At 45.1% G+C, this 12,500-nt stretch overlaps 1 protein-coding gene across 9 annotated transcripts in view; it reads right to left on the reverse strand.

The window, feature by feature from the left end:
• LOC122257695 (microtubule-binding protein cornetto) overlaps nt 1-12,500 on the reverse strand; it is a 178,773-nt gene that overhangs the window by 91,571 nt on the left and 74,702 nt on the right. Inside the window, exon 1 of one of the 9 annotated variants that reach the window (XM_043023144.2) lies at nt 1,308-1,353. The exons of the other annotated variants lie outside the window; for them this stretch is intronic. The gene's annotated coding sequence lies outside the window, so the exon portion shown is untranslated. Of the gene's footprint in view, nt 1-1,307; nt 1,354-12,500 lie in introns of those variants that run through there. 9 annotated transcript variants of the gene reach the window in all.

Consider the following 12,500-nt stretch of genomic DNA (forward strand, 5'->3'; position numbering starts at 1 on the left):
AGCGAGTTGCCAAGCAGCGTTTAATTTCTGTTTACTCAGGTGTCACGGTCATTATCGGTTTTCGATTTCGTATCCTTTTGCGCCATGGTTTCATAATAGGATTTAAAAAAAAATTATGTTAGTACCAAGAAAACTAACTGATAAACCCGTAAGGTGGGGAGAGAGATCCGGGGAAATTAGGAAAAAAGAGGGTAAGGGAGAGGGGAGGAGAAAAAAGAGAAAGAGGGTGGGAGGGAGGGGTAGAGAGGGAGGGAGAGGGAGGGAGGGAGGGAGGGAGGGAGGGAGGGAGGGAGGGAGTGAGGAAGGGAGGGATGGCGGGGGAGGGGGGAGAGGGGAGAGGGAGAGAAGAATAGGGAAAGGAAGAGGGGAGAGGGGAGAGAAGGATAGGGAAAGGAAGAGGGAAGAGGGGAGAGGGAGAGAGAGGGAGAGAAGGATAGGGGAAGGAAGAGGGGAGAGAGGGAGGGAGAGGGAGAGGGAGAGGGAGAGAGGGAGGGAGAGAGGGAGGGAGAGAGGGAGGGAGAGGGAGAGGGAGAGGGAGAGGGAGAGGGAGAGGGAGAGTGAGAGAGAGAGAGCACGAGTTAGGGCGGGAAAGAGCTCCTGGTGACGGACGAGCAGGCGGGCGGGCGGGCCACTGCGGTGCCGAACGCTCTCGCCGGAGTATAAGGTTACCAACGGCCTCCCAGCCCTCCCCCACTCGCCCGCGGCCTCGATGCGCCAAACACACCAGGATTCAGTAAACACCAACGCCTTAACCGTCTTGCGAGGTATGATATCATAACACTGCTGCATGTGACCTTCCCGATTCAGCTCATCCAGGTCAATGAGGACCAAGGTCAGAAGGTCAGCCAGGCCTGAAGTGTCCTCGGTCAGTGGACGATGACAAGGCGTGTAAGTGAGTAAACAGCTTTCTAATGTACCAGGTATCCTTGGCGAGGTCTTTTTGTTTCCTTGGACAACCAGCGCCGCAAAGTGCCATAAGCTGTCGCTGTCGCTGTTGCTGTCTCTGTCTCTCTCTCTCGCACAAGCAGTAACGCACACGCATACGCATACGCACACGCACATACATACACACACATACACATACATACATACACATACATACATACACACACACACACATGCACACGTACACGCCCCCCCCCCACACACACACACCATCGAAAAGAGAGGTCAGAAAGGGAGAGATACGGCTCTACCAGTTACACAATACCTGCTTCGAAAGTACTTGTGCGAGCCAACGACCCTCCACGACCCTCCACGGACGACAGGGCAGACAAGTGTGTAGCAGACGACAAGACACGACTTACGTAAAGACAAGTAGCTGTTAGAAGATACCCTCGCCCGCCCCGTCAAGCTGGTAGTAACCGCGCCTCCGCGAGCGAACACTCACCTGAAAAGAAAAAGAAAAAAAAATTAAGCCGGTGAGCCACAAGACCATTCCATATCGAATGAACTTATCACGATAATAACAAAAGGCACATAAACCGCCGTCCGTCCTCCTCTACAGAATGTAAATGTTGTTATCGCTCATACTCTTATCGTCCTATCAGCCGGAGCACTCGACCGCCCCGACCCGCCGACCGACTGACCGACCGACCGACCGACCGACCGCCAAAATATCGTCCCTTTCCCTCGGCGAAACGAAAGTCGCGGCCGTCACAGCGCCTACACACACACGAGCCCACCTTGATTTCCCTTCAAGCAGCCTGCCGTTGTGACCTATGCAGGTTGGTGGTGGCCATTGTAGGCCGCCCACACGAGCGCCCTTATCCCCTTTCTCTTCTGCCACTGGGTTTATCATCTATGTCTTCGATGTCTTTGATTTACTTTAAATTATATTTTCCTATCTTCTTTTTTTTTGCATTGTTTGTGTCTATATTGAAAATCGGATGTGTTCTTTAGTTTAAGAATGTTCTATATTATTACCCGACTTGTATTTCTACCATTTTCTTTTTTTCATCAGTTATCTATTTTCTACCCCACTACCTTCGTCTCTCCTTTTACGCTATCCTCTTCTGTATCTTAATCTAATTTATCTTTTCATCTCTTTCCTCCAGCTATTTACTGTATCTGTATTCTAACAACATAAACCCGTAATTCTGTCTTGGTTTCTCCACCCGTTTATTCGTCCACCTCGGTTCCCACTCTTCCGTAACCACGTTCCCTGAATTTTCCTAAAAACGTATCCGAAATACCCGTCATGCAATCTCACGAAGCGAAAGTATCTTGCAGTCACCATTGCAACGTCGCGGAGAACAATACGTGCTCTTTTCTTCAGTTTTAATTCTAATGGCAATGAGGTCGTCATGCATGTTGCAATGTCGTGATTGAATAATAATTACGTCCACTTTACCAATTGCACATCGAAGTTCCGGTCACGGCTGGAGCGAGATTGCAAACCTTCGATAAAGTTGAGATTGGCAAAAGGGATGTCCGAGTAATAAGAGTAAAAGGTGTCTTCCAGAATGAGAATGAATTGGACAGAGTTGAACTGGGAGAGAAAGAGGAAGAAAATGAAAAAAAAAGAAACAATTGGATGACTGATGGTGACGATGACTGATGTCGAAGATGATGAAGGGTAATGATGTGATGACGACGATAATGTTGTTGTTGTTGTTGTTGTGGTGGTGGTGGTGGTGATGATGATGATAACACATAAAAACAACAACATAATAATAAGCCAAACAAATCCACCCCAAAAAGAACATCCTTCGAAAATGAGAAACAAATGAGCTCCTCGCCCCCAATCTGGACGCGCCGACCTAGGCTCATGACGTCACAACAAGGCTTTTTCCCAACGTCACGACTGAAATCAATTTTTACCCGCCACGCTCCCAAGCAACATCGCTGGCACTCTCTTTAGAATTTCTTCTTCCTTTTTGTGAGACCAAAACCATCATAAATCATGGTCTATAAATATAACATACTCCATATAGCCAAACAAGCTACAGACTCTAAACGCAGCCAAAAATATATATATAAACACATATAAAAAAAACACAACCTCTCTCAGAAAGGAAATGTATAAATACACAAAACACTGCGTCTCTAAGAAAGAATAAGAAAAAAAGACAACGAAAAACACGTGTGTCGTCAGGTGCTTATCTCAAAAAACATACCGACAGACGCGTGCAGAACCACCGCTGAAAAAAAAAAACTGACAGGAACCACCCGACTGTCAACAGCTGGGACAGATGCAATACGTCTTCATTTAACCGGAAACACATTTGTTCCTACTGCGCGAGGATCTCTTAACTAACGATTAAATTATTAATTAGAGCAAATGCAAGTCAGTCAAGCGAACTTATTACCTATAATTACAAACAAATACAGACAATGACAATGAACACACTCTTTATCTATCAATCTATTCATCTATCTATCTAGCTATTTATCTATCTGTCTGTCTGTCTGTCTGTCTGTCTGTCTGTCTGTCTGTCTGTCTGTCTGTCTGTCTGTCTATTTATGTCTATTTATTTATCTATATCTATTTATATAAAGTACACACCGGACTATAAGACCTGATGATCATAACACTGGAATATTCAACACCATGATTCTCATGCAAGGAATATCGTCCAGAATAAACCATAATCATTTCGTCTGCCTGAGTATTCCTATCGTTACTAGTATCTCACCTCTAAAATAATGGCGGCGGCACCGAAGCGGTGGTGGTGACGTAGTGATGTAATGATGTGGGTGAGGGTGTGGGTGAGGGTGTGGGTGTGGGTGTGGGTGAGGATGAGGATGAGGATGAGGATGAGGATGAGGGTGAGGGTGAGGGTGAGGGTGAGGGTGAGGGTGAGGGTGAGGGTGAGAGTGAGAGTGAGGGTGAGGGTGAGGGTGAGTGTTAGGGTGTGGGTGCTGGTGATGGAGACATCGGTGTTGGCAATGAATTCAATATGCATAACATTCCAAGAATCTTCTTGAAAAAAAAAATATATTAAAATAACTTCCCTTGAATAATAATAATAATAATAATAATAATAATAATAATAATAATAATACTAATAACAACAACAGCAATGGGAAAAATAATAACAATAACAGTCACAATTATAAGAAAAAAAGCTTAAAAGTGTTAAATGTCATGCAGGCGCGAATGCAGCTAACCATGAAGACCATCCACTTCATGCGAACGTCAGCCCTGCGTTTCCATTAAAGCGCCTACCATGTACAAGGACAACGAATCTACTCTTCGGCAAAATTAATGATAAACCTAAACCAAACGGCAATCTACCCTTAACACACAAACCAAATGGGGAAAAAATACAGCCAACAAATAAACAAAAAATATTATACCGTAAAGCCGCAACGGAAAGTGTGTTTGCGTTCCTTCTCCAGGCACCGAGTCCACACCAGTCAGATCCGCGTCCCGGCAGTTGGTAAGGACGATGATAAACAAAGTGGAAAAGGCGAATACAGGTCAATCTAGGTCAAGTTCTGGTTGGTGGAAATGAATGTGGACGGAACAACTGGAATTATTTTCCTTTCTCTTGCTTTTGCTTTCTCTTTCTCTCGTTCTCGCCATCTCTCTCAAATGTGGGATAAATGTAGTCTAACAAACAAACACACAAGTACGCACGCGCGCGCGCGCAAGGTGGATTTTACATTCCTGCCGGGAATTACTAAACTTGCCTGCATTCAGTTGACCAAAGAAAACTCTTCCCCAAACTCACACACAACCACGTTGCTTGCTCAAGTTTTGACAGGACCTATCTGTGAGGGAGGGGGTTCAGGAAGGGGAAAGGAGAGAAAGAAAGAAAGAAAGAAAGAAAGAGAGAGAGAGAGAGAGAGAGAGAGAGAGAGAGAGAGAGAGAGAGAGAGAGAGAGAGAGAGAGAGAGAGAGAGAGAGAGAGAGAGAGAGAGAGAGAGAGAGAGAGAGAGAGTGAGAGTGAGTGTTTGTTGCGTGCTTGTGTTTTGCGCGGGCACGCGCATCCGTGTATGTATGCGTATGTTTGTGTACATGTGTTAGAACTATATTTGCATTGCATTAAAAAAACTGCTGGATTAAATTCCGTATTCCAAGAAACCAGTTCTGTTACTTAATAACGCATTACTAGCGTGAAGCGTGCGACCTTCCTGTCCTCACGTGAACGTTATCCATGCTGCCACATCATATTTCACATACGTCGCATGTACAACATACAGATATAAGAAATGAAAAATTGCCAGATGACATCTTTCGAGTTTATAATTCTTCTTGTTTTGTTTTGTTTTTTTGTTCTAATGAACTACACCCTTCAGCATTTTAGTGTAAACTATGCCAAAATTAAATTCATCCTAAAGATACATTCCTGAGGTCAAGCAAATGTTCTTCATAAAATATGGAAAAAAAAACACCAGCGGTATACACAAAATTTGCAAATGCTTAGATTGCCTTCAAGCTACAGCAAAAACGGAGGGGCTCGCCTGCACTAGTTGAGATGGTCGAGAGCTGGAGCGACTTCCTATGTGACCTTCAGCCTTACGTGTGGCCCGAGAGACGGCTGAGGTGATAAGCCGCTTCCGTTGCATTATTGAAGGGTAGAGAGAATCAATGGCTGGGAATATTTTGCAAAGAGAGGACGAGGGGAGGAGAATCAACGATGGAAGGGAGGAAGGGAGATGGAGAGGGAGAAGCTGAGGGGAGAGAGAGAGAGAGAGCGAGAGAGAGCGAGAGAGAGCGAGAAAGAGCGAGCGAGCGAGAGAGAGAGAGAGAGAGAGAGAGAGAGAGAGAGAGAGAGAGAGAGAGAGAGAGAGAGAGAGAGAGAGAGAGAGAGAGAGAGAGAGAGAGAGAGAGAGAGAGAGAGAGAGAGAGAGAGAGAGAGAGAGAGAGAGAGAGAGAGAGAGAGAGAGAGAGAGAGAGAGAGAGAGAGGGGGGGGGGTGCACAGGTGAATAACAGGTGAGGAGAAATGGTTCAAAATTGAAATTATAATGACGGTATATCTGAAGACAAAGGTTACAATGATATGTGTTTACAATTACCGATTTTACCACTTCTATACACACTGCACGTCAACCGTTCCCGTTTCTCCACCCTTCCCTCCCTCCCTCCTTCCTTCAATCTTTCCTTCCCTCCTTACTTCGCTTGCTCGCTCGCTTCCTCCCTCCCTCCCTTTCCCTCCTTTCCTCCATTCAACTCTCTTACAATTCTCACCCTCTTCCTTCCCTGTCTTCTCTCCGCCCCCCTCCCCCACCTATCCTCCTCCCTTTGAAAGACGGATTGCATGACCGTGAGAGCATATCTCATTTGTTTACCTCGGATAGAGCGTTGCGTCATCAGCGTTAATACGTGAAGAGCGGCAAGAGAAAGAAAAAAAGAAAGATAAAGGGAGAAAAAAATAGGAGAGAAAGAAATAGAGAATGAGAAGGAGGAGGCGGGAGGGGGGAAATGAGAGGGAGATGGAGATATAGAGAGTGAGAAAGAGTGACAAAGTGAGAGAGAGAGAGAGAGAGAGAGAGAGAGAGAGAGAGAGAGAGAGAGAGAGAGAGAGAGAGAGAGAGAGAGAGAGAGAGAGAGAGAGAGAGAGAGAGATGGGGCGGGCGGATAGAAACAGAAAAATGATTACGGATTACAAGGACCACGTGTCAAGGATCACACACAATCCCACTACTAAGGGTGCCCTCCTCCCCGCATCCTCACCCCCCACCCCATCAGGCCGGTACCCATACCCAAGTGCAAAATCAACATTCAGGCGACGCTATCAATCACTGGTACACCCCTCCCCTCTCCCACCACCCCTACCCTCCACTTTCCTCATCCATCCATCGTTTTCTTATCCCTCCTCTACCCCAACTTCCCCCACCCCCTACTCTATACCACCTTTCCCACTCCCCTACCTAGAACTTCTACCCCCTCTCCCATCCCCCTCACTTCCTAACCCCACTATCTCTTCCCCCTCATCCTACCTCCAACTCTTCCAACTCCCTCTCCCCCTCCCCCCTACCCCTCCTTCCCAACCCCGGCGGAGAATCACGATAAACAGAATCACGAGATAATGGGAAAGGGCAACAATCCCCGGCGGTTGTTTGGCAAGAGAAAAGTAAACTGTAATCGCGTGCCTTGTATGTCACTTAACCTGAGCCTTTGATGTAAATTTTCTATGTTGCCTTTAACTTTATATTTAGGTATTTGTTGTATTTATCGGTTTATTCATGGCGCTTTTCGCTCTTTTTTGTCTCTGTGGTTGTCTTTCTATTTGTTTCCCTCTTTTTTATCTCTTCTGAATTTTATGCAAACCCTTTTTACCCCTTTCCTCTTATCTCAGCCCTTTGTCTAACCGTCTCTGCTACCCTTTCTCTCCTAGTCACTCCTCCTCTTTTTCCCTCCTTCCCTCCTTCCCTCCTTCCCTCCCTCCCTCCCTTCTTTTTCCTCTTCCTCAGTCTCCCATTCCTCGCTTCACTGCCATTCTAAGCGACACGCAATCACGAACCAATTCACAGATGGGATAATGGGAGAAGAAAAAGCACGCAATCATATCCCGTTTATTGGCAATGAGGAAAGCCAGACTACAGTGAGGGGGCACATGAAACCTCCTTTTTTATTTTATTTTCCTGGCTTTACTTCAATTTAATTGACTTTATTTACCTTACTTTAATCCCCACCCCCTCCCATCCTATCATATCCTATCCTTTCTTTTCCCTTCCTTCCCCTCCCCCTTCCCATTCCTCCCCCTTTCATCTCACCTCAACCCCCAAGAAGCGGTTTCTTCCGTGAGCCATTCTGACAGCCGCGTCGACTTGAGGTCTTCCACGGAATTTACGATCTCAATCAATCAATACAAAGGTTCACTGACGCAGCCTACTTTCCTCGCAGTTTCACTCCATCGCCGCCGATGCCCGGAGAGGTGCCCCCCTCCCTTCTCTTTATTAATTCATTCATAAATCTTCATTCATTCACTAACCCAGGCTCTCTTCCTTTAATTTTATAAAAACGCAGCTAAATCAGATATCTGAGATACTCTTTAAAAATAAACAACTAGATAGTTGTCTATGCCTGAGTATGTATATATCTAGAGTAGCCCTCCAATGCTGCAGCTACCCATAAACTTCGGAGAAATTTCCGGTGAAAAATATTACCGAATTTTCACTCTTGCCATCAATCATTTCTCCCAGTCGCTTCTTCACTTTTGTTTCAACTTTTCCATTCATCATACCTCGGGTCCGCTCGCCGACTGCCAAAATAAATATTTTTACTTTCGGTTCCCTTTATACTGAAAAAATCCATTGCGTGGACCGACCTTCACACCCTTTGATTCATGACAGATTCTATGGGTTAATGCCGTGCCGAAATAAACGCTAGATATCTACATACCCCCCCCCCCTCCCATTGTCATAACAACGTTGCATTATCCATCATGTATGCTCAAATTTCGATATTGAAAAGACTTCATGTGTCCATGGGGTTCGGGGCAGCAATATACTGGTTTCTATGGCGAGGGGAAAATGGACACGAATATAATAACCCTTCCTTTCATGTTTTAGTAGCGCCTCTACTACTTTTCCTAACAGGATGAGCGAAAAACCTGCTAAGGGCGTGGACAAGGGGTTTGATGAGACCTTGCAGTCCGCGTGGCCAAACAGTGGGGGGGATCTAGTAGAGAGGGGAAGGGATACACACAACACAGAACCTTGAGTAAACACACGCAACTACACGAAGAGGGGACCACACTGCCGCCGCGTGAGAGCCGCTCGTTGAACATTCTATACAAAGAAGCGGGTAAATATGACGAGAGTCTGTGCGGGCGACGTCATGTGTTCGGTTTACCCTTCTCTTGCATCCGAAAAAGAAAGGGGAAATGGTCGGAGAAGAGGGGGGAGGGGGAGAAAGGGAGAAAGGGAGAAAGAGAAAGAGAAAGAGAGAGAGAGAGAGAGAGAGAGAGAGAGAGAGAGAGAGAGAGAGAGAGAGAGAGAGAGAGAGAGAGAGAGAGAGAGAGAGAGAGAGAGAGGAGAGAGAGAGGAGAAAGAGGAGAGGAGAGGAGAGAGGAGGGAGAGGGAGAGGAGAGAGGAGAGGGGAGAGAGAGAGAGAGAGAGAGAGAGAGAGAGAGAGAGAGAGAGAGAGAAAGAGAGAGAGAAAGAGAGAGAGAAAGAGAGAGAGAAAGAGAAAGAAAGAAAGAAAGAAAGAAAGAGAGAGAGCGCAGGAGGCCCTATTTCCCAATGAGGCAGAGTTCGGCGAAACAACGTCCTCACCGCCAGCTGGAGACGGTTCACGCCACCTTCGTGTGCACGCGGATAGAATCATCGATCGAAAGAAGGGAGTACCTAACTATGAGGCAGACAGAGTGCATGACTCCTTTCAGCTCAAGTGGTGCACATGTCCTTTTTGGATTTTATATCCGATTTATAAACTTTCTAGTATAAAATGAGAAAGAAAAACAATTTCCCACGGCTACACCACCCATGAGAGTATGTGGGAAGACCGCCTTATACCGCCCTAACCTCAAGGTGACCCGCAACTTCCTTTATTCACGTGTACATTGCATTACCCGCCGCTCCGTGTCCGAACTGCAGTACACGCACACGATCTGCACTCGCGTCTTGCGTGCGTGCGGCCAACCGACACGTAAACAACTCACAAGTATATAAAGCCTTAGAAATGTGGACGCGGAGAAGGGTGTCTTTTCTTAAGTCCACCTTCGCCAGAGGTTCAAGACTGCTTGAGCGAGTAAATCAAATCAAACCTGAGTGGGCCGACGCGTGCCAAGTGCGGGCGGTTGGGCGAGCGGGTGGGCGCGGAGGGCGGGAGGGGAGCGAGTGGCACCAAGAGAGAGATAAAAGAAATGAAATGAGCGAGAGCAAGAGAAGAGAGAGGTGGGACGGGTGAATGTCATGCGTCAGAATACAGGAAGAAAAATCGTACGTGACCGAAGGAGGGGAGAAAAATTTCCCCGCGCACCAGGAGCACTTCTTACCAAAGTGTCGGGTCGTCAGCAAGATCCGTAACGTCGATTTGAGAAGCACATGCAAATGTTGCATCAAGACAGCTACAGGGGAACCGCTGAGGCAAGAGGAGAACTTTACACTGCCCAATATAGGGGCTAAGATTTCAAGGCGAATTGCCAAACAAAAGGTGCAGATAATAGCAGATTCGCCACGACACAACTCGAGACGCTTTCAAAGAGGCAGGATCGGGTTAAGCGCGAGGAGGAATGACACACAATAAGATTAAAACATAAAAACACAACATCCACATCCCTCGCACTCCTTTTTTTCCTTTTTCCTTTTACCGTTCTCTTTATTTTCCTTTATCTTTTCCTCCTACCCCTTTTCCTTCCCCCTCGATCCTTACCTGAAGTACCACTAGCACCTAGTCCACGCCCTGCCCAACCAGACGACGACCACCGCAGGATAGCGACCAGCCCCGAGAGCGAAGAAGACTGTCCGGGGCGAGTGCGCTCTCACGGCCAACCCCTGTGATAATCTCGTTACGACCAGGAGGCCTTTTACAGCTTGTACCCCGGCCCCCCTGTGGCTTCTCTCTTGCACACCCCACACTCCTCCATCGCAGCCTCAATTTCTCGGCTCCCTCGGATTTCGGCTTCATCAAATCTCCTTTCTATCCTTCGCCTTCGCTCCCTCTCTTTTCGTCTTAGCTCTCCTCCTTCTCTTCTTCACTTCCTCCTCGACTGTCCTTGGCTTGCTCCTCCATCATCCTACGTACTTCCCTTCCTTGATAATCTCTTTATTCACCCTTCACACTCGAATAACATCTTCGATACTTTCTACCATCTCCAAGACATCCATCACTGCTCGCCATTATCCTGTCAAGCCGAGTATCATAAACCTCAACAACTTTCAAACTCCAATGTTTCTGATATCCTCTTCAGTAACAGGCAAATAATATGCACTAAGAAAAAAAAAAACATATCTAAACTGCAGGAAACTGATAGCCATGGAGGTATTTTCTTCAGCACAGACAAGATATGAATCCATATTTTCTCATCATAACACTAATACTTACTCATTCTACCTAATGCATGCATAACAATGGGTCCATTCTCTTACCTCGTACACTTGGAATATATATATATATAAATGGATCTCTAACCAGAAAGTAATGAACAAGAGAGAACAATATACCATTCCGGTGCACCGGTATAATGCAACAAGTATCCAGCCTCATTTGCATACATCGTCTCGCCTCCTATAACAAGTTTTCACATTCCTGACAACTGTACCTCACTTCTTTCTTGACTCCCTATGCGTAGGCTGCATGAGGGTCTAAGCTGTACCCACCACACCAGGATTAATCCGCGATTTTCTCGACATCACGAACAACAAAAAATCACCCTGGGCTGGAGATCTATATGACGACCAGAAGCCATGCAAAACGAACACAAAAACAACAACCAAACATGTCCTCTCTCTTGGTCCGAGGCTTCTCTAAATCCCACAAATCAAGGATCGCAGTAAAAAGGGCGTCACACTCTGGGACATCTTGTAGGTCCTGTCCCTGAATTCGTACCGCAGCGACGTCCCTCATGCAAGGGATTTCAGTCATGCAAGCCGCGGATGACTCGGGCTGTGAATGACATGACCAGGGTTCACCTGGGGGTAATTGACATAGGGGGGGTATAGGCTACTAGTTTCCTACGTACAGAATTCTAAGGTTAATATGTAGGTGCGAGGCGTCATTCATTGTTCGCACTTAGCTGTAGAGATCACGAACGGGGTGAAGACAGGTGGAGGGAAAATATCCTTAGTTCTCTTGGAGAAAAGCCAGAGAAAAGTAAAAATAGGAAGGACAAGGGAAATCATAAAAGGATGCTATTGAAGATTGACGAAGATACAGATGGACATATTGAAATATATTGACAGAGACAGGCAAAATTATATACAAATACATATAAGTATACATACATACATACATACATACAAACATACATACACACACACACACACACACACACACACACACACACACACACACACACACACACACACACACACACACACACACACACACACACACACACACACACACACACACGTGTGTATGTGTGTGTGTATATATATATATATATATATTATATATTATATATATATACTATATATTATATATATATATATATATATATATATATATATATATGTCTATATATATGTGTGTGTGTGTGTGTGTGTGTGTGTGTGTGTGTGTGTGTGTATATATATACATATATATATATATATATATATATATATATATATATATATATATATATATATATATATATATATATATATATATATATATACATATATATATATATATATATATATATATATATATATATATATATATATATATATATACATATATTATAAGTGTGTGTGTTACAAATAAATAAATAAATAAATAAATATACATATATACACATATATACATATCTATACATACATAGACACATAAAAGTCAGAGGGAGACAGATATAAATGTTGCGTGAACACAATCCTCGCGAGGATCGTAAAACGGGATCCAAACCCTATAAAAATCGTAATCTACCATGAGTCTGGATAATGCCGTCGCCTCCAATGT

The sequence above is a fragment of the Penaeus japonicus genome, unplaced genomic scaffold, assembly GCF_977035675.1.
Source record: "Penaeus japonicus unplaced genomic scaffold, GWHDUDI00000001_assembly GWHDUDI00000001, whole genome shotgun sequence".
Lineage (NCBI taxonomy): Eukaryota > Metazoa > Arthropoda > Malacostraca > Decapoda > Penaeidae > Penaeus > Penaeus japonicus.